This window comes from Sceloporus undulatus, chromosome 4 (assembly GCF_019175285.1).
Source record: "Sceloporus undulatus isolate JIND9_A2432 ecotype Alabama chromosome 4, SceUnd_v1.1, whole genome shotgun sequence".
Classification (NCBI taxonomy): domain Eukaryota; kingdom Metazoa; phylum Chordata; class Lepidosauria; order Squamata; family Phrynosomatidae; genus Sceloporus; species Sceloporus undulatus.
In genome coordinates, this window is record NC_056525.1 from 91,277,006 (window position 1) to 91,300,188 (window position 23,183).

At 39.9% G+C, this 23,183-nt stretch overlaps 1 protein-coding gene across 2 annotated transcripts in view; it reads left to right on the forward strand.

Moving 5' to 3' along the window:
• The first annotated feature begins 15,527 nt into the window (after window positions 1-15,527).
• IL12RB2 (interleukin 12 receptor subunit beta 2) overlaps window positions 15,528-23,183 on the forward strand; it is a 40,580-nt gene continuing 32,924 nt past the window's right edge. The window contains exons 1-3 of one of the 2 annotated variants that reach the window (XM_042464703.1): window positions 15,528-15,619; window positions 19,693-19,807; window positions 20,583-20,664. The gene's annotated coding sequence lies outside the window, so the exon portion shown is untranslated. The remainder of the gene's footprint in view (window positions 15,620-19,692; window positions 19,808-20,582; window positions 20,665-23,183) is intronic. The other variant, XM_042464704.1, reaches the window with a different exon arrangement.

The window sequence follows — 23,183 nt, forward strand, 5'->3', positions numbered from 1 at the left end:
CTGAATGTAGCTGAGTGTCGTAGATACAGGAGAGACAAAAGGAAGTACTCACAACGCATAGCTGAGTTTTGGAATTTGCTTCCGCATGGTATAATGATGGCCACCAACTCACAGTATGAAAGGGAAAAGAGATTAATTCATGAAGGATAAAACAACTGGTGATAGTCATGATAACTGTATTCTGTCATCTGACTAAGAAGTGACATGCCTCTTAATCAGAGCTTCGAAAAGTTATATTTTGGGGATTACAATTCTCAGAAATACTCAGACCAGCATGACACACAGGATAATAGGCTGTGTAGAGTACACTCAGCCCTCTGTATCCACTGATTTTTTATTCACGGATTCAAGCATCCATGGTTTCAAAATATTCAAAAAAATACATAAACTCTAAAAAGCCAACCTTGATTTTGCCATTTTATATAAGGGACACAATTTTAACATTTTATGTTTAATATTTAATGGGGCTTATGAATCCACAGATTTTGCTTTCCACAGGGTATCCTGGAACCAAACCCCAGCGATACCAAGGACCCACTGTACTGGGCTAATCCTACTTGGTGGTTCTTATGTTTTCATGTCAACCATGATGTGGACTTAATGCAGGAGCCAGGCCAGTTTCTGGAACAGTTGTTAACATGGTTTACTCATGATCCCATTAAAGAGAAATCTATCATTATGCCTATCAAAGCTGCTTTCAAGAAGTACCAAAATGTGCATACTGCAGCTTTAATATTTAATGAGGGGATATACCCAACTTGAGGAAATGTCTCATCTGAAGGTTCTGAAAGAAATGAATGACTTCCAAGAAATTGGAAAAAATATCATTGAACATAGAATGCAAGTTGAGCTAAAATTAGTGGTTTCAGCTGTTGCAGGAAGGAAGTAGTAAGAGAAAAGCCACATACATGAGAACTTAAAAAGCACAATATGGAAAGTAATAAACTGACTTTTCATCACTGTTTTGGCACTTTGAGTGCATGAACTAGGAGCATGCATGCTTTTGTTATAAGCTGGCAATGTTTCTATTCTGGCAAATGTCTATTGTAAGTGCCAATTCAATTTAGGGTGTGTGAAATAGGATATATCCATCCCTTGGACTAGATAAAACATCTTTATCAGATTTATTAGCTACAGTTGTAAACAGCTTAGACACAGTTAGTTCACCATGAAGCGGTATATAAATGAAGCTGTTTGTTAGTTTGTTTTGAACCTGGTTTGACAATGAAACAAAAGGCAGTAATGTTGCACTCAAAGTCTAAGGCAGGAGTAGGGGTTGTGCTGCCCTGGAAGTCCTAGCCAGTGGAGAGAAATGCTAGGAGCAACAGTCCAACAATACATCAAGGTCCACGTGATTCTCAGTCTAGTCCAAGGGGTAAATCCAGTTGTTAGTCCCAACTAGACTAGAGACATTGAATCAGTGTTAGTGGCATAAATGTTGACTAACCATGTCCTCATTGATTCAATGGGGCTATTTTAGTTGACAGTAACAATTGGATTTGGCCTTAAAAGTGTTGGAGTACAATTAGAATTGCTAGAGTGAAAACTGGAAAGCATTGCTATGTCTTTAATGGTTGTGGAGAAGAGGGAACTTCAGCAGGTCTTGTTACCTGGTTGTGTACACTTGCTATGTTTACATGAAAGGTATAGGAGTCCTCTCCAGTTTTCAATCTGGCAACCTAAAATATAATCCTATGCAAGTACAGTGGATCCTCCACATTCACTGGGTTAGGGGAACAGGACCCCCATGAAAGTGGAAAAAACGCAAATTAAAAAAACGAATGTTTTTGCCTGAGAGAACAACTCTGTAGTAATCTTTATGTCCTTCAAAGCAATTCTATGATCAAGACCTGCCAGAGGTTTACCATGAAATTGCACTGGACGACCTTCAAATGCCTAGAGCATTGGCAGAGGTTGACAACAGAGTCATGCTGGAGGACCTAGAGATTCCTAGAGAGAACATTTTAACCAAATCCATGAATAATAAAATCTGCAAAAATAAAACCCATAAATATGGAGGGCCAGCTATATATCCAGCTGTGCTCAATGGATCTTGCTCCTTGCTTAAGTGTATTAAGGATCATAGGCTTGTTTTCATGAGAGAGTACAGTATCTACTTTCAATGTCATCACTAGGGTTGGTGTCATCCAATGTGGTAACTCATGGTGTTACCCTGCTTATTGACTTCATCCCATTTCACACCATACAGAATCCTTAGAAATGGGTGATTGTTGGGGTTTTTTTGCACTAATGTTACTTATAAATTTTAATTCCCATATCCCACTGAATGTATTTACATATACTTTACATAGTGAAGATTTGGTTAAAATGTGATGTTTTAAAAGAAAATTTTAAAAGAATATATTTTTTTTAAAAAAATCAAAATTAAAAAAATTAAAAATTGAAATTTTAAATTTTAATTTCAAAAAATTCTGAGGCCTCTCCTTTCTCCTTCCACTGAACCTCTGCCCACTCCCACATCTCTTAAAGCATTTTAAAGGGAAGCAGGTGAATGCCACAGCCTGTTTCTGCCAAAAGGTAGGTGTTGAGGAGCAGTGTTGTCACACACACACCCCAGAGTGTTACCTAGTGTGGTCCGCACCCTCAGCACCCCCTAATGGTGCCACTGTCTACACTGCCTAGATATTCTGATTTGATATCACTTTAACTGCTGTGGTTCCATCATATGGAATCCTGGAATTTGTAGTTTGAGGTACGTAGAATTCCTTGTTAGATTGCTCTGGTGTATTCACTTGCCCTACAGGATGACAATCCTCTGTCTTGCCATAACTATGTCACAGGACTTTCTTTTTATTTGTACGGTAACAGACCAACATAGCAACTGTTCTGGAATCAGTTGTATAGGTTTCTACATTACTTGCATTGTGAAATGCTGAATGTGTTGAATGAGCCATTTGCTAATATCTAGTCTTCAAACTAAGATAATGCACCTGTGCTTTGAATTTCTGGCTTCAAATATTGTGAACTTGGTAGGCTCCTCTTTATGATGTACAAAAGTGTTTGATACTATCCACTAGAAAGATATCCTGATTGAACCCAGTTAAATCAAATGATAGTTGCATAAATTTACAACGCTTCATAAATAAAGGTTAATAATAAAGACATCAAATACCAAATGATTCAGATGTGTGAGATAAATAATATGCTAGTGTTTCAGTGGAAACAGCGTAGCAAATAATAGCATATTTTCCTCCAGACTGTTTTTTTGTACAGTTCCTAACAGCTTGTGCAAGAAACTTTCTTGGCAAATTATATGTAAAGTCTCTACAACTTTTATCTAGCAAAAATCTCTGAAAACTTTAAGATCCTGACTAACAATCATTCAAAGATCTTCTCTTAATATTGTATTATTGAATATATATATTTAGAATACTTAACTAAGTAACCTCTTCTGCCTTGACCTCCCCAGCAGTCTAATTGCTGACAAAATGGATCTTCTTTCCCATGCAGTTGATGCCTGATAAAGCACGCTGGGAGGAGTTAAAATTATGGCAGTAGTTGTCACAGTCATGAGTAAGCATCAAACATAAAAAGGGTGGCATCTGCACTGCAGAAATAATCTGATTTGACACCACTTTAACTGTCACAGCTCAATACTATGGAATTCTTGGAACTGTAGTTTGTTGTGGCCCCAGAGCTAACAGTATTATTTATGTTAACCAAAGAGGGCGTGAACCTGATTAATTCTGTATGGTTGAATGCCATAGAGCCATTACTGAGTATTTTGAACCTTTCAAAGGTTGAACCAACGTTTCTCAAACATTTTGCCCTGGAAAATCATTTCCCCTGAGTCCCCAAAAAATTATCAGGTCTCAGGGAACCCCCGTATAAATACAGTTCAATAAATATGTTTATTTTCCCGCCTCCAATTAAGATCTCTTATAGAAATCCTAGCAAACTCTTGCAGAGTACTAGGGTTCCTGGGATTTCTAGTTGTGAAACCCTGTTCTAAACAAATGGCCAAAGAGAAATAGCGCAAAGAGTTGCACGATGATGCTTTTATCTAGCCTGTTAGCACAAGTTTTCAGATAAATGGAACCACAAAGCAAAACCAGCTAAAAAACTGGTGAACCATAAAAAGTGTGAAATTGGAAGATGTGAAAAAGAAAGAAAGTGAAACCATTAAATTGTTGCAGTATATTGCACATTCACAGTCAGTTTTGCTAGCACTGGCTGAAATGCTCGGCATTACTTTAGTTCAGGGCAGATACCAGCAGAAGTCAAGAAGCTGATATTTGTTCTTTGTATACAGCCAGCAAGACAGAGGAGCAGACACATTTCTGCTGGTTGTGTAAGGAATATGTTTTATTAAAGATGGATTTAAGGCTATATGTTTTGAAAAGAACAAGTAGAACAGATTATGAATGCATTTTAAACAAAGTAAATAGGGGTGCATTCTTCCTTTGTCTTTTAACTTCTTGGAAGTTGGAACCAACATTTCCTAGAGGCAAATCAGAATCACGTGGGGTGGGTAGGGTTGCCATGTCCCACCCCCACCCCGGTGGGACAATCCTGCTTTTTTTACCAGGCGGGGGCACCCCATCCCAGTTTCTTCCTGGACCCAGGATTGCCCTGGGTCCGCTGGCACCATTGCGCCAGCCGGCAGCTTCCTGTAGCCCTGCGCGCGCCTGCAGGGCTGTGCGCAGGGCTAAATAGGAGGAGTGCCTCATTTTCTAGAATCAAGATTAGATGTTTCTAGCTGAAGGTGTTGAAGTAATCTTGTCCAATATGTTGTGGACAAGACTAAGGAGATGGATGGATGAGCTAAACACACCTTCATCTCCTTCTTTGGCAAGTTTTCAGAGTCTTGCTAGTGGCTAAGAAAGAGACACTGCCCATGGCAACTGTAGGAGTCTGCATCTATACTGTAAAAATAATGCATCTTGACACTACTTTAAGTGCTTTAGCTCCATCCTATGGAATTCTGGGATTTGTAGTTTTACAAATTACCCTTCTCTGCCAGAGTGCTAGCGTCAGAAAACTACTAATACCAGGATTCAGTAGGATGGAGCCATGGCAGGTAAAGTGGTGTCAAATTGCAATATTTCTATGGTGAGGATGCATTTGTGGCATAGTAATTTGAGTGTTGGACTGCAACTCTGGAGACCAGGCTTCAGTTCCCAGCTCAGCCATGAAACCCACTGGGTGACCTTGGGCAAATCAACATTCATCCAGCCTGTGAATCCATCCAGACTGAAAGAAGAGAAAAGACAGGCCCAGCGCCATTGGGCCTACCCTCAAGAAGCAGCAGAGCCCTCCCTCCAGTCCATCTGCCTTGGTCCAGGCCTGAGAGGGAGAGTAGAACTGCTGGACCTGATCCCCTTCCTTACCACCATTCCCTTCTCCTTTTGTGTCGTGTCTTTTAAGATTGTAAGCCCGAGGGCAGGGAACCGTCTAATTAAAAAGATTGTATGTACAGCACTGTGTAAATTTACAGCACTATATAAATAAAGCTTAATAATAATAATAATAATAATAATAATAATAATAATAATAATAATAATTCTCTCAGCTTCAGGGGAAAGCAATGGCAAACCTCCTCTGAGCAACCCTTGTCAAGAAAACCCCATGACCACCTTGGAGTCACCATAAATCAGAAATGACTTGAAGACACAACAACATGCTCACTAAGAGTCTTTGTCCCAAAATATTAACTTTGCAGAGCTCTGATAGATGGATCTTGATTTGCTTTACTACAGTAATTCTTATGTCACCTTACACTGTACTTTCCACACAAAAGCAGTGGTTACAACCGGAATAAGGTCAGACTCTCCCCATTCTACCAAAATGCACTTAATACATTGGTCATTCTTTGTTCAAATGTATTTATGGAGGCAAATTAATCTAGAATTAATGTAAAATTTAAATGAACAAAGAGCTCTGGTGGTGCTGTGGTTAAATGCCTGTTCTACAGCCACTCACTTACAAACCACAAGGTTGTGAGTTCAGTAACAGCCAGGCACGCCAGGTCAACCCAGCCTTGCATCCTTATTATTATTATTATTATTATTATTATTATTATTATTAACCTTTATTTATAAAGCACTGTAAGTTTATCCTTCTGAGGTCACTAAAATGAGTACCCAGCTTCTTGGGAGAAATTAGCTTACACATTGTAAACTGCGTACGGAGTGCTTAAGTGCACTGATAAGTGGTATAAAAATATAGTTATTACTATTGCTATCCTTGTAAAGACTCATTGAAAAGCACTGTTAACAAAAACTGACCATTCTATGACACATTTTCCAAACCAGTGCTTCCCAGCCACCTAATGTGAGGAACCAACAATGTTTTTCTTAGTTTACCAGCATCAAATTTTGTACCTATTGCCTACAATTGTTTCTTTCTTTCCTGAAAACTCACCAGGGACTGGCAACTGAGGTCTTATGGACCAGCTCCAGTCCCTAAACCACCTCTTTGAATAGCACTATTCTAAACAAAATATGCCCATAGACCTTCCAAAACTAAGATCCCTGGAAAGCAATTATGAGGGCATTATTTTAAATGCAAGGTATTTGTGTTAGTGACTGCCAAAACAAAAACAAAAAATTGTTTGACTTTTGGAGCAGTATGGGAATAGACAAAGATAACAGAAGGTATGTGATCTTGTCAATGTCACCTGAAGTGAAGATGGAAGCACTGTAGTCTCTGTGAAGGCTGCTCACCACTGTTGAGGAGCTTGGAGTGTGTGATGTCAAGTTACAAAGCATAGACACTCCCCACTGGTGCCATGTCTTACACAATATTCCCCATTTCCTCAGCTTTTGTCCTGTTTATCATACCTCTTTCCAGTTTGCACCCACCCTCTTCCAAAACCTCCTCCACCTATCGTATGGACATCCAGCCACCTTGGCCCGCCTTTGCCCCTCAACAACCATTGTTAAATCTGAACTTGTCACCTCATCATCATACCCACAAGTTTTGCATTTCTATGGCTAGTCATAGTCTGATTATAAAAGTCCTTTTTGTGCACCAGTTCACTCCAAGTGTCTGAGTAAGTAGACCAAGAGGATTTTCACGTGAGGCTTTAAATCAGGGGTAGGCAACCTTTTTGAGCCGGGGGCCGGGTTACTGTCCCTCAGACAACTAGGGGGCCGAAGCCAAAAAATAAATAATTAAATAATTTGTGTAAAAAATTAAATATATAAATAAACAAGGACAAATGTAGGACAAAATTTTCAAATGGAAGACACTCTTTTTAAAAAAAATGGAGGACACACGAAAAAATTTGCTGATTTTTTAAAAAATGTTAATATAAATGCATGTTTCTGAGGCTTCTATAGATAATTGCCCCCCAAAGGTCCCGGCGGCAATCGGCGGCAGGACCGGGCTGGGGCCGGTCCCAAGGCCTCGCCGGGCCGCATCCGGCCCACGGGCCACAGGTTGCCTACCCCTGCTTTAAATCTTCTATTAACGCTAGAGAATAATGTCTTTGGTAATACTCATCACACACCAGTGTAACCATTTCATTGCTGCTTTGCTATAAAGTGTTACTAGAGTGTCCCTTTTCAATGATGGGGAAAACCTGTCAATAAGTTCCCAAAAGCACTGCTGTAGCATTTGTCCACTGGTATGATAGTTTCCTGGCACAGCTGGTTAGGTATTGGGCAGTCATGTGGTCTTAGTGCCTCTTCCTCTTCTTTTCTTTTATAATAACTTTCTTTTATTTTCTCCCTCTTCGCTGCCAAAGAAATAATGAGGAGAGACTCTAATTTCTTCTTTATCAATTGGGAAATTACATCAAACTAAAAAACTGAAGGAAAGGCTTGCATGCGCAGGGGAGGGCATGCAGGGGCCAGAAGGCCACATTCTGTCAGTGGTGCAGAAATCAGGTTGGGCAGCCATGGATCACCAAAGCAGTACTAAAGTGCTAATGTGGAGAACATGTGAGAAACATTGATGCAAAACCAGTTTGTTTCTGTTATTAAACTAGTGGGACAGCAGGCATGTGTGATAAAGCCTCAAGTATACGGAAGCTTATGCTACATCTTTTGTTCAGTTTGGCCCAGTACAGATGGGCCCTGAGTAACACCCTCGTCACGTGCTTGGGTTGCCTCAGGGCAGAGCGCCCACATGCCCCGCAACTCTAGCATGTGACTAAGGCATCATCGCTGCACAGTGCCATATAGATGGGGTGCGCAACGATGTCGCTGCTGTGCTGCGTCCAAATGGAGCAGTGCAGCAGTGATGTGTTCACACCACCACAGGCTGCTTGTGGTGGCACAAAAGGGAGCTGCTTTTAGCGCTCCTTTTTTTGCTGTGCAGCAGCGCCGCACAATTTGGTTGCTGCGGCACTGCTGCGCAGCAACAAAACGTAGCCCCAGCCCAGCCTTTTGGGCCTGTCTGTACTGGGCCTTAGACTCAAAGAGGCAACAAATCTCAAAGATGCAACAAGCTTTGTAACTTGACAAGATGGAATGCAGATGATGGACTTGGGACCCATATCATTCCACTTTAACTGCTATCATTCCCATCATATGGAATCCTGGGGCTTGTAGTTGGGTGAGCCCCTGGTGCATATAGTATGGCTGAGAAAATTAAATGTCCGTTCCAAACTGCCCATCCACAAGTTCTAAAGGGTGGAACCATGGCAGTTAAGGTGGAATAACAGAGCTATACTTATGTATTGTGAATGGGCCCCCGTTTGCAAACCACTGAACAGGAAGCACTCTGCCAACATCCCACTCTTGAGTTCCTGTGTCATCAGGGAGGCCCACATTCAAAGTCTCTTTATTTCATTTATGTGATGGCAGTTTAAATGTTCTTCCCTGAATGCTAAAAGTGCAGTACACCCAGGTGCAAAACACCTATTTACAGCTCAGTTTTCTTATTTTCTTTTTTCTTTAAAAGACACCACTTAAAAGAAGTTGGAAACATCCCACCCCCTTTTTACTATATCTCCCAGAATCCCCTAGCCAGCCTGGGTACTAACTACTGGTTAGAGTTTCTGAGAGTTGGAACTTTTCAAACCTTTGTTAATATTTCATCATCAGAGTGAAGGAAGGAAGGACCACGCATTTGTCAAAAACATGTTGAATTCTTACACACACACACACACACACAGAGCCCATTCCTGCCACTCCTGAAAGACATAAAAAAGGAAGGAGAGAAAAAGGTGAGTATTGACCATATTGGCTGGGGAACTATAATTCCCCAAAAGTATATTTTCCAAGTGGGGTCACTGTGGTGCAGTGGTTCAAGCGTTGGAGTATGACCCTGTAGACCACGGTTTGAATCTCTACTTGAAAGGAATTAAAAGTCTCTTTTAAAACTATCCCCCATTCCCCAATTACTGGTCTGAGTGTTGGACCAGGGCTCTGAATCCTGCCTTGGCCATGAAAACCCAATTGGTGCCCTTGAGCAAATGAAACACTCTCTCAGCCTCAGCAGATGGCAAGGGCAATCCCCACTCTGAAGAAATTTGCCAGGAAAACACCCCAAAAGATATACCTTTAGGAATGCCATAAATCAGAAACTACTTGAAGGGCACACAACACACACTTCTTTTCCAAGCTCTGGAAAATGTGCAAGTCAGCTTTAAAGCTGAAACACTTCTACACACGATAGAGCCATTGAAGGCACACGCGCGCACACACACGCACACGCACACACACACACACAGAGAAGGGAGATTAATAATAATAATAATAATAATAATAGGTTTTATTTATATACCACCCAATCACTGGGAATCCGAGCGGTTTACAATAGAGGGGATAACAGACAGTTCCCTGCCCACAGGCTTACAATCTAAAAGACACGACACAAAAGGAGGAGGGAATGGTGAGGGGGGGAGGGAATCAGGTCCAGCATTCTTCTCTCCCTCTGAGGCCTGGACCAAGGCAGATGGACCAGAGGGAGGGCTCTTCTTCTTCAGGCTAGCCCCTGATGGTACTGGGCCAGCCTACTCTCTCCCTCAGAGGCCGAACGATGACAGTTAGGGAGGGAGGAGCCTCCTTCTTCAGGCTAGCCCCTGATGGTACTGGGCCAGCCTTCTCTCTCCCTCAGAGGCCGAAAGATGACAGTTAGGGAGGGAGGAGCCTCTCTATCCGAAAACCAGAAGTTACCAGGTCTGTTGAAAGGTAAAACAGAGGAAACTGTTACTCTAAAAGCAAGTTTAGACAATAAAGAAAAGACTGTTTCAGAGCTGGAATATTTCATTTCTGAGATGAAACATTCCTCAAAAAGTGCTAATGAAACCCCTACATCAATATAAAAAGATATTCTCAAACTTCAGGGTTTGCTAGATGGAACAAATGAGAGGTTTATTCAACAGGAGAGAGAAAGAGGCTTTAATGCAAGAGAATAAAAAGTTACAAGAACAACTATATGATTTAAAACAAGAAAATCAGATTCTGTATCTAAAAGTCAATAAAGGTGAGAGTGAGCTTGATAATATGGGCCTGGGCTGTCATTGGAGGGATGCATCCACACAGCAGAGATAACCCGGTTTGGGACCGCTTTAACTTTTTGCCTGGGTGTCCCACTCCCTCTGGAACAAGCTCAGAGGAAGCAGTGGAGGCATTAGTCCTTCCAACAGACTGAGAAGGAGATTCAAACACTGTTTATTAATTCAGTGCTGGTCACCAAGACATATTCTTCAGTTAAGCTTCTTCCATCTAGCGTGGCAGCATCTTGGCATTCGAGCCGTGGAAATTTCTTCCGCCATCTTGACAACAGCCCTTTCCACAAACGACTTCCCAATTGTTGCATATATTTTTTCCATGGAGAGGTGGGTACGATGTCGTTCTTCAGTGAGTGGAGATTCAGCACTTTCATGCCAGTGTCTATTATTATGGCTAGCGATTCCTGAAGCAGTTACAGCTTGTCCTCTAGTCTGATGAACCCGGCCTCCAACACAGGTGCAGTGGCAAGTTTGCACCTGGATAACGTTTGCGGCATGACGGTGTTCCCTTCTGTGTTCCAACATTAGATGGCAGTGACAGCTCCAACAAAAGCATTACCAGACCCAAAAAGGTAATCCATAGGCTTGGTTCAATAATTCATCTTTGTTCCTTGATTTCTAGTATCAGCTGTGTACCGCCTGCACCTCCCACCTTCAAGCACTTGAGCCTCTTGTGAGTCTGAGCTGAAATCACCTATCCCTCTTGTGTTTGGGATGTGGGCTAGTCACAATGGTGCGAGGATGCTTTCTAGGGTTGCCATAATTCTCTTCCACAAAACTGGGACAAAATGTAGGACATTCAAAAAAATCGAGGACACAGCCAACTAAAAGTCAAAAACATCAATAAATGTTTTAATTATCAGACAAAGACCAGCAAGAGATTAAAGTGAAAACAGGATTCCAATTGTGGAAGAAGGTGAAATGCCTAGGAACTGAGATGACCAAGAAAAACACTGACCTCTTCAAAAATAATTATGAAAAAATTTGGAAAGAAATCAAAAAGGATAGGAATAGATGGAACAATTTAAGAATCTCATGGTTGGGAAGAATCTCTGTTATCAAAATGTCGATACTCCCGAAAATATTGTACTTACTCCAAAATCTTCCGATTACAGTGGTACCCCGGGTTACGAATTTAATTCGTTCCGCCGCCGCGTTCGTAACCCGAAATACTTCGTAAGCCGAAAAAGCCATAGGCGCTAATGGGGAAAAGCCGCGATTTCGTGCGAAAAAGCGCCGAAAAGCACCAAAAAATTTTTCGTAACCCGAAATAACCTTCGTAACCCGGAACAGTTTTTTTCAATGGATTTTTTTCGTAACCCGGAAATTTCGTAAGGCGGCGCATTCGTATCCCGGGGTACCACTGTATCTTGAATGAAGCCCTGTTTAAAATATGGAATCAAAATTTATCTAAATTTATTTGGAGTGTTAAAAAACCAAGAATCAAAATGAAATTATTGTACAATACAGTCGAAAGAGGTGGTCTTGCATTATCAAATTTAAAGTTATATTATCAGGCAGCAGGATTAAGTTGGATTTTGGACTGGATTAGATTTAAAAAAATCAAAGACACTAAATCTTGAAAGTGCAAGGCCTAATTTATGGCTTACATGGTTTCCTAATATATGATAAAATCAAGATTAATCAGGATTTTAATAATCACTTCATAAGGAAATCCCTTTTAAATATTTGGCACAAAACCAAAAAATACGGGACTCAAAAAATACCACTTTGGATGTCTATTAATGAAGCTCTTTTTAAGAATGAGAAAATGCCGTGTGACTACTGGCCAACATATGATGATATTACACTAATAGAAGAGGGTCAAAGAAGATTAAAAACGGAATTAGAACTAGCAAATGATGGCCTAAGGTGTACATGGTTTCTGTATAGACAAATTAACGAAAGATATAAATTAGACCAAAAATTCAAGGACTGGGGGGAAATGAGGCTGATTTTGAGAAAATAAGCAAAGAAGAAGGGATACATGAAACTGGACATTTGTATAAAATATTACTTAAATATGATTTAGAACATGAAGTGATTAAGAAATGTATGATTGACTGGGCAAGGGATATAGGACAAAATATCCCTCTTGAGCAATGGGAGAAAACTGGAAAAAATGAATCAAATACACCTCAGATTATGATTTAAGGGAGAATATGATTAAAATGCAGTACAGGTGGCATTTAACTCCTCATGTCATTGCCAAATTCAATAAGAAATGTAAGAATACATGCTGGAAATGTGAAAAGGAAAAAGGTACCTACTATCGTTGGTGGATTTGTAACCAAGCACAGAAATATTGGAATGAAATTCACACCACCATTAAAGATATATTAAATATAAATTTGATTAAGGGTCCTAATTTATATTTATTTACAATGATGGGTGAAGAACTGGAAAGGAAACATGGGAGAAAGATGTTTTACATGTTGAACACCGACAGAAACCTATACGCACAATATTGGAAAGATTTTGAGCTTCCAACAATTGAACAGCGGTTAGGTAAACTGTATGCATATGTAGAAATGGATAATCTTATGTTGAGACTAAAAGGGAAATCAAAGAGAGAATTGTATAGAACTTGGGAACCGCTTATAAGTTATGTGGAAAACAAGAAGGGGAAGTTTTCAACTATTGTATTTGAAGGATATAAGGAATAATAACATATTTGTAAGAGAGTATATTATCCATCCTATGGAAGATTTAAATATCAGAATTTCTGTTAAGAAGTGTACCAGACAATTTATGTTCAAATTATGTCCCTATGAGAAAGGGATATAAAGAGGGATAGGAAGTTGACAAAATTAACTAAGAGGGATTTCCATACTGAGAAAAACAAGTATTATATTACAGAGACTATAAAGGTGATACATTCATTTAGTATGTGAAAGACTTCAGAGAAATGGTATAAAATGATGATGTATGACAATGTATATTATGTTTTTTTTTTATTTTATCTTTTTCTGTAAAATTAATAAAAACATTAATAAAAATAAACACCATTAATAAATTTTTAAAAACCCATTAATATAAACTCACACTTCTTAGCCATACTCAGAAAGGAGGAGAGTTTGACATTCTTCCTGGACAGAAGGCTGAAGTGTAGCTCCTCCTCTCCGACCAACGTGACATACACTGCTCCCTCGGGTTACGAAATTAATTCGTTCCGCGGCCGCTTTCGTAACCCGAAAAGCCTTCGTAAGCCGAATTGCCATAGGCGCTAATGGGGAAAAGCCGCGTTTCGTGCGAAAAAGCGCCGAAAAGCACCAAAAATTTTCTTCGTAACCCGAAAAAACATTCGTAACCCGGAACAATTATTTCCAATGGGATTTTTTCGTATCCCGGAAATTTCGTAACCTGGGTATTTCGTATCCCGAGGTACCACTGTACTATTAACAGACCACCTCTCCCCCTCCAAAAACCCCCAGGTTTGGCATAGGTGGGAAATTACTTGAAGGGACCCAACTAGGGTCGCCATAAGTCAAAATACATCTAATAGCACGGTGGAGGAGTTTGAGCACTGAACTATGACTCTGGACATCAGAGTTTGATTCTTGCTCAGCCATGGATACCTACTGGGTGGCCCTAGGTTAAGTCACACTCTCTCAGCCGCAGAACCCCTGTGATAGGTTTACCTTAAGAGTTGTCATAAGTTGGAAACTACTTGAAAGGCACACAACAATAACATACATCTAACAACAAGGTATAATGGTTTAAGCATTGAACTACAACTCTGGAGATTAGAGTTTGATTCGTGCTCAGCCATGGATGACCACTGGGTGACATTGGATGAGTCACACACTTGCAGCCCCAGAAACCCGAGTCATAGGTTTGCCTTAGAAGTGAGAAACTACTTGAAGGCACACAACAGTGTACTTCTAAACCAGGCAGGAGAAAGGACTTGCATCCCTCCAGATTTTGATGGAGAGCATCACTATCTCTTATTGGCTATGCTGAATAGAGCTGATGGGAGCTGCAATCGCAAAGCAGCTGGAGAAATGTAGGTTTCTACTTGGGGATAGGTAGAAAACAAACATCTTCAGCAGTTTCATTATTAAAGGGTTTCAGACAATTTTGAAACTCCACACTCACAGAAAACCCTACAATAAACAAACAAAGTTTCACATGATCCCATATTTCTTTGGAGTGTAGTGGTTTGCGTGTGGGACAATGACTCTGGAGACCAGGGTTCGAATCCTGGCTCAGCCATGGAATCCCACTGGGTGACCTTGGGCAAGTCACACTCTCTCAGCCTCAGAGAATGGCAAAGGCAAACCCCCTCTACAGAAACTTATCAAGAAAACCCCATGAGAGGGTGGCGATAAGTTGAAAAGGACTGAAGGCTCACAACAACAATAGCCCAAAACACATTCTCTGCCCATGACTCTTGTGCCTCTTGTTGTTGTTGTGTGCCTTCAAGTGGTTTCTGATTTATGGCGACCCAAAACAAGAGTGGCACGTCGTTGGCTCGCTCCACCATGGCCCAGACTCCTATCGTGGGGTTTTCTTAGCATGTTTCTTCAGAGGGGGGTTGCCATGGCTATCCTCTGAGGCTGAGAGAGTGTGACTTATTGCCTGAGGCCGGGCACCCAGTGGTTTGAACGCAGGGTGACCAGATGTCCAAACCACCCAGGAGGACAAGGCACCACAAAACGGAGGACAGTCAAGGCAAATGGAGGACATGACTAAAGCAAAGCCAAAGAGACTCGCAGAAATAGAAATTCCTGCTTCTCAGTCCTGTTCAAAATGGAGGACGTTTGGGAATCCCTCCTGGACAGAAAATAAAAGCTAAAAACACTCCTAGAAATAGGAATGCATGCTTCTTAGTCCTCCTGGACAGAAGGTTGAAATGTAGGACACGTCCTGGGAAAGGAGGACGTCTGCCCCCCACCCCCCCAATCAGGCACTGGCCGGAGTTGTGTTGGACTAGGCAACTGGAGAGACTGGTAGTCCAACCCATTTGAAAAGCTCCCAGTCTGGGCTTGCTGAGAGGGTCTGAGTTCGAGGCAGGCGCTTTTGGGCGGGGAGAGCGAGAGGCCAGAGAGTGTGGGCGTCTGCTGGGCTGAGCAGGTGGAAAGTACCTCCCTCCCTGCCTCCTCCTTTCCCTCAGTCAGACGTCTGCTCCCTCTTCTCCCGGGTTCGCTCTCCAGGTGCAGATGGGGCCAGGAGGCTGGGGCTGAAACTGGGGTAAGTTCTCTTCTCTCACTAAAGGGAGGGAAAGTGGTTGGTTTCTTTGGTGGTGAGTGCCTTCACGTCTTTTCCAACGTGGCCACAAGACCCTGAAGGCATCAGATCCTGTCTGATCTCGGACGCTAAGCAGGGTCAGCCCCGGTCAGTCCTTGGATGGGAGACCGACCACGAAAAGTAGGTGTTGTGGGCTGTATTTCAGAAGAAACTAAAACAGTGTAATCCAGGTATGTGTAACTTGGGGGGAGGGGCAAAAAATAAAGCCCCAACAGTTTAATAAAAAGCCATGTTTTAGCTTAGCAGCCAGAAAGAAGCCAGTTGGGACTCCATAGCGTGGAACTATGACAGTTAAAGCGGAATCATAGTGGTATTATTAGGTAGTGTGGATGGGCATACAGTGAGTGAGTACATGGTAAGGGGCTTCCAGACAACTTCTGTAGAGGGGATTCTGGGAGATGTAGTCATTAAAAGGCAAGTTTTTCAAACTTGGTTCCAAATAGGTATTTTTTTGAAACTGAAGAGAAAGGGAAAGCAAATGCTGGGGGAATATAAAAAGGTCGACTGACTGAAAACCACACTCTGATGTGGACTGTTCTTGAACTTTGGATGGGATGGTGAATCTGGGAGGAAAAACCATTAGGACAGAACAGTCACTATCTAAACATTATCCATTTTGCACCGTTCGCAGTTAGAATGAATGTGTTCACTTGTAGGAAAACTATCATTTTGTTCAGTGTCAAAATGCTGGTTTGAAAGCAAACAAGTCTAGGGGAAAAAACTATAAAAACACAGTAGTTTTATTGGGACAAAATGAAGCGATAGAATGCAAGAAGAATTAAAAAGATAAAATATATACAATCCTGCAGACAGACTGACTTGTTTTGGTCTGTGTGCAAAGCCCAAATGTAAATAAAGGGCTGGTGTTACCAATATGTACTAGGCTAGAAAACTGTAAATCCCAAATAATGTATCAGATGTATGGAGGTGTCATACATACAGAGTACTAGTACGGATACTTAACACCTCCAAAAAGATGAATAAAAGGGATAACACAGTAAGCCCATTACAACTGAGAAATAAGACAACCCAGACCAAATGCGTTTTGACTAAGAGTCTTCATCAGTGGTCAGGATTAACTGAAAAAATAAAATGATTAGGAATCACATATCAACAGGATATAGGGTGGGGACCATATAATAGATAACACATACCGTATATACTCAACTATAAGTCGACCTCATGTATAAGTCAAGGGCAGGTTTTGGGGGCAAAATTGAGGATTTTGATATGACCCTTGGATAGGTCGAGGGTAAAACGTAGGAACATGAAACAAAGGATCCAAATGATGAAACAAAGGAAAACAGTGCCAAAGAACCTACAAATTTCTGGCAGGCATAATGGTTTTGGCTCACACTAAAGGATGAATGGAAGAGAGAGCAAAGAGAAGTCAGTGCTTCCAAGAAAAATACCACTCTTTCCTTTTACCAGGGATGGTTCTCTTTTCAATAAGAGGTAAAGTATAGTATTTACATTGACCCATGGATAAGTTGACCTAGGTTTTGGAGTCAATTTTTTGACTGAAATTTTTAGACTTATACATGAGTATATACAGTAATACAGAAATACCTGGTGTTGCAGCTTGAAAAATAAATATCAAAATATGTGGAGACATCCAGTAATAGTTAGCAAGTAATTGACCAATATGGACCTTGTGCAGTACCTAGAGAGAAATATATGTATAGAGACAAATTAAAAGTTGTAATAACAAAGATTTTGGTGAAATTACAGAAACTTAGATGTCCCACAGATAGATACAAGCTCTGACAGTTGTTAACAGGAGGGAGCTCTATATCCCTCTCCCAATCTCAAATCTAATGCACCTGTTTTACACAGCCTGAGGTCGTTTAACAGCAAGTAAGATCCTGCAGGTATTAATATCCACTACAGTTGTATTCAAGTGAATATGTCAGTGCTTACATCCGGAGAAGATAGCATTCATTCAGACATACAAGTGCATAAATCAGGATAAGAAAAAGGAACAATTACAGAATCTCAGCCCAATTGCAGTTCTCATTTAATGCATAGGGTTTCTGTGTTTGTAAAGAGAAAATCCAAAAGAGTTCTCTTTGGTGAAGTTTTCTCTCCAAATTGGCCCAGTACCAGACACTTTCTCAATCGTCCAGAATTTAATGTCCATGTCTGAATGCTTAAACTGTATAAAATGCTGGACCATTGGTGCAGTAGTTCTTCGGTTCCTTATGCACCTCCTGTGTTCAGATATCCTCATTTTGATTTTTCGAGTAGTCGTGCCGATGTACAAAAGATCACAAGGACATTGGATGGCATATATAACCCCCTTAGTATCACAAGTAAACAAATCATTCAAAAAGTACATTCTGTTGTTGACAGGGTTGATGAATTCAGTAGTTTTAACACAATATCTGAATACACTGCAGTTATAGCATGGAAAATTCCCTTTGGTTTTCCTCTGTAACAAACTTGGCTGAGCCTCCTTAACCATGCATTTACTGTGGACTAAATGATCTGCAAGATTCTTGGCATGTTTATAAGAGTTTCTCTGAGCACCCAGGGATGTCCTGGAGTAAATCCCAATATTTAAGAATGACAGTCTGTATGTATCTTGTGTGTCTGTTATACGTGATGGGTATGAACGTTCTCTGTTTTTTCAGGAACAGGCTCCTTCTTTCCATTTTTCTTACTTTAAGCCTGTTTCAAACCCTTCCTGGGATATCCTCAAACAACAAATTGTTCTATTAAAGTTTTGGCTTGTCTGTCAAATTCCATTAAGCCAGAGCAATTCCTTCTTAGCCTGAGGAACTGGGAATAGGGTAGATTTCGCTTCATGTGGGGTGGATGGAAACTCTCATATCTTAGGAAGGAGTTTGTGTCAGTCTCCTTCCTGTAAAGTTCAGTTTTCAATAAGGCTTCTCTTTTCTCCACTAATACATCCAAGAAGTTGATTTTGACATGATCAAAATTCAGCTCAAATTTAATGGTATTGTGCACATTATTGAGATACGTATGGAATTCAAATAAATCAGTCTCTGGCCCATTCCAGATAATGAAGATATCATCCAGATATCATTTGAATTCTAATATGTTGGCTTTAAAGATGTTATCTTCATTCAATATACTGTATGCTGTTATTCAAAGCTGTTCATCAATAGATTTGCTAATTCTGGTGCAAATTTGCACCCCATTGCAGTACCTGATATCTTCCGATAGTACTTGTCCTGGAACGAAAAGTAATTTTGTTTAAGAGAAATCTCAGCTAATGTGCACAAAAAATGTGTAGGGAGATATAGGTAATCTCTCCTCTTATTCAATGTTGATTCTATAATTTCCATTGCCTCATCATGAATTATGTTAGTGTAAAGAGATACCACATCAATGTCACCAAGATACAGTCATCATTGGGTAATATGATCTGTTTAAGGACCTGCAGGAAGTGTCCAGTGTCTTTAATATAAGTAGATACCTGTGGGATGAAGGGCTTCAGAAAAAAATCAACATATTCTGAAAGAGGTTCCAATAAGGAGCCACATCCAGATATAATTGGTCTATCCAGGACTGGAAATTTATTCTTGTGTATTTTAGGTAACAAATAAAGACTATTTCAGAAATAGACTTTTTGATTTCTTTAGTGGGGTCATGTCCACAAGGGGCATAGTGTAATGAGTTATTTAATTGTCTGTGGGCTTCAGCTACATATTCTTGCATACCCCAAACAACTATTGCTCCTCCCTTATCCGCTGGCTTGAAGACAACATCTTGGAGTTGGCATAATTCTTTAAGGGCCAAATTCTCCTGTTGTGATAAATTGTACCAAACTGTAAGGGATTGGTCCTTAGTGGATTTTAATTCTTTAAGGATAATGTCTTCAAATGCCAAAATGTTATGATTGGTAGTAACCGGATTAAAGGTGGATTTAGCCCTAAATGGTCTTACCTCTCTATCTTTGTCAATCTGCTCAGTCTTTAAAAAGTCTGCAATTTTAATTTTTCTGAATAGTCTCTGTACCTCAATCATTGTCTGAAAATGATTTATTTTAGGTGTGGAGACAAAAGAAAAGCCTTTTTTCAATACCTGAAGTTGATGGAAAGTAAATTCCCTTGTAGATAGATTGACTATCTCCTGGTTTTTAGAATCCTTTTGCTGGGAAACCTGGTAGGTATGGTGTCCTGTCTTGTTCTCATGTTGTATCTGTTTTGTCTTGCATGTAAAAAAGACGATGTAGAGGATGGAGCAATTGAAGTCATAGAATAATCAGTGCTAGCATTAAAGGAGGCGTTACTTCTGCTATCATCAGGACTCATAGTATTATCAGATGATTCATAGGCAAAGGATACAGATTTTCTAGGTCTATTTGATTTTTTTCCAATTATACACCTTGTCTTCCCGATAGTCCCTTAAATCTCTTTGGAATTTTTTCAATTTGTTTTCTCTAATTTTTATAGTTTTTTTATCCTAATCTTTATCTATATTTAGAATTCTCTGTCAAAATGTGGTAATGTCCATTGGTGTTTTTTTAAATTCCTGTTCAATTTTATTGATTTCCATTTTATGTTTCTCAATTTCACTGTTGGAAGTTTCTATCAATAAAATCATCAGGTCCATAGAACACTTCTTCAGAATGGCAAACCACTTTTAACAGAATGCATCTCTCTGGGGGAACATGCCTGGTTCTTATAATATTCTCAATCCTCTGGGGATTTTGAGGTTTCTGCAATAATCCCCTAAAGCCCCTGCATGCATATTGAGTTTCATTCATTTCTCCTAGAGATGCTGGAGTTTGTTCCAGTCCCCCTGCTCTGAGGGATTGTGCTCCCTTTGGTCGCCCAAAAAAGAGGGTGCATTAAGTAAACTCACAATATGATCTTCAGAATAACTGAACATGTCCAAGCTATTTGCGAAAGCTCATACTGCCAACTCCTTTCTTTAGGTAGTCTTGAAGGTGCTAGAAGATCTCCCTACATACTGAATCTACAGACTAATACAGCTATATCTTTGAATTCTGCATATGTGTATGTATATCTCTATGTGTATGTAGTAGCTTGAATCTAAATAGTTCATAGAAGATCAATGCAAGCACATAAACGGACAACACATGCAGTTCAATGGGCCTCCTCTTTTCTTTCCTTGCACTTCCCCTGCCTCTTTCCTCTTTTCTTTCTTTCTTTCTTCCTTCCTTCCTTCCTTCCTTCCTTCCTTTCTTGGTTCTCTTTCCTGACTTATTGTTCAAGTGTTTAATCCTGGGATTTCTTGTTGTTTTTAAGACAAGAATGGCATGTTACCTAGAATTTGATGAAGAATCTGGAAGACTGAAAATTTCCTCCTCCATCAACATTTAAACATGACAAAAGCCACACCAGGCAGTGACCTTCAAAGGCTCAGAAATCAGAGCTTTCCAGTCTCATGGATCTGTATTTCATTTAGGTTTTTGTTCTGCAGTGTTCTTTCAATTCTTAGTCCATAGTGTACAGTTGTGTCATGACACAACCACAAAGCTTCTGCCACTTGTAAAACTCCCATTTCATTCCTTGTGCAAGTATCAAATCCAGTCCTCTTATTCTGCTTGTTTAAACTGTTCAACAAGTTATTACACTTACTGATTCATGGTAAGCCCTTTTACAAACTGTCCTAAAACTTGTTATGCAATTATTTATGGTATGCCCATGAAGTTGGGTGTTGCCAGTGATAGGAACTAATTAAAACCAGTTAATTTATCAACTAAGTTAGAAATTTGCCAGTGGGAAGCAGCAACTTGATTATGCTTAACAGAAGTGATTGACTTAAGTTGGAATTTTAGTATTAATGTTATTTGCATAATTAAGTTATTAATTAAACGAGACAGTGTTAAACATCCAGCACATTTTACATTTCTAAGGTTTTTACCCAAAATGTGTTGTGCCTTCAAAACACTTCTGACTTAAGGCAACCCTCATGTGAACCTATCAGAGGGTTTTCTTAGCAAGATTTGTTCAGAGGGGGATTGGCTTTGCCTTCCTTTGAGGCTGAGAGAGAGTGACTTGCCTAAAGTGAGAAAGTGGTTTCCATGCCTGAGCAGAGATTAAAAACCGGTCTCCAGTAGGATTGGAGGGACAGTTTTTCAAACAAACAAACAAAAAGCCATTGTTATTGTTTAAATTAGGGCTTTGTTTATTTGTTGCATTAATGTGTAGGAGTAAGTTACTCCTTTGTTTATAGTCCTTCAGGAATTACTGGTTTTAGGCCATAAAACTCAAACCATTTACTTGTTGGAGGAATTGTGTCAAGGGGCTTTTGAAGTGAGTAGTGGAGAAGAGGAAAGCCATTGGTGAAAAGTAGAGTAAATATCTAAATAAAAAGAATTTAGGAAGTTTTTTCCCCCTAAAACAGGATTTTTGTTCCACAAACCAATTTAAGAAAGGCTTCAGTGCAGTAGTAACTGGCTCAGTGCTAGGGGAATTCTGGGAACTGTAGCTTTGTAAGACATTTATCCTTCTCTGTCAGACAGCTCTAGTAGTCCCACAATAAACTACAGTTGCCGGGATTCCCTAGCACTGAGCCAGGGCAGTCAAAGCGGTCTCAAACTGAATTATTTCTGCAGTGTCTTTTGGACTTAAGTTAAAGAAAGGTGGTGAGAAAGAAAATGAGATTATAAGGGAGAGAGAATGGGAAAGCAAGAAAAGATTTTTGGTGAGTGAGATGAGAAATGGGGCTTTCAAAAAATCAATGCCCTTGTAGGGAAGGGCACAGTATTTTTCAACCTTAATTCTTGCAAGGCGTTCAGTGTATCAGTGTAACATGTATAACCTCATGTATAAGGGAAGGTTTAGGGACCAAAATTATGGATTTTGATATGACCCATTTATAAGTCGAGGGTAAAACTTAGGGTCATGTAACAAAGGATGAAAGGACAAAGCAAAGGAAAAAAGATGCCAAAGAAATTAGAAAATTCCAGCAAACATAACTGTTTGTAGTCACACTAAAGACTAGATGGATGAGGGAACAGAGGAGGTTTGGTGCTTCTAGGACAGATTACACTCTTGCCTTTCACCAGGGGATGGTTCCTTTTTAAAAAAATAAGAATTAAAGAATAATACTGTAACAGTACAGGTTTTTGGGGTCAATTTTTTGACTAAAATTTGTAGACTTATATATGAGTATATACAGTACATATCAACTACTGTAACTTAATTGTTTAAAACTCTACCTTCCAATGCAAATACAACTTTTTTTTACTTTAAAAAAACTATATTAATAATTAATGTAATGTGTGTACATTCTTTACTACCAGCTTATCTTTGGATGATGCTTGTGGTAATTGTTTCACTTGAGGTTGCACAAATACCAGAGGAACAACATGGATTGTTTTTAGTCATGCTGATACCATTCTTAATCCCTTATACTTTCTTCTTTCCCATTTCTCATAGCTTGGAAGATATTTGTGTACATGAAAATCATTTGTATATCTGCCTTCTTTGTTCAATCTGTACTCACTGAAACTAATGTTCCTGCTGCTTCTAATTTATTTCAACCTTAAAAACAATAGTGTTCATAT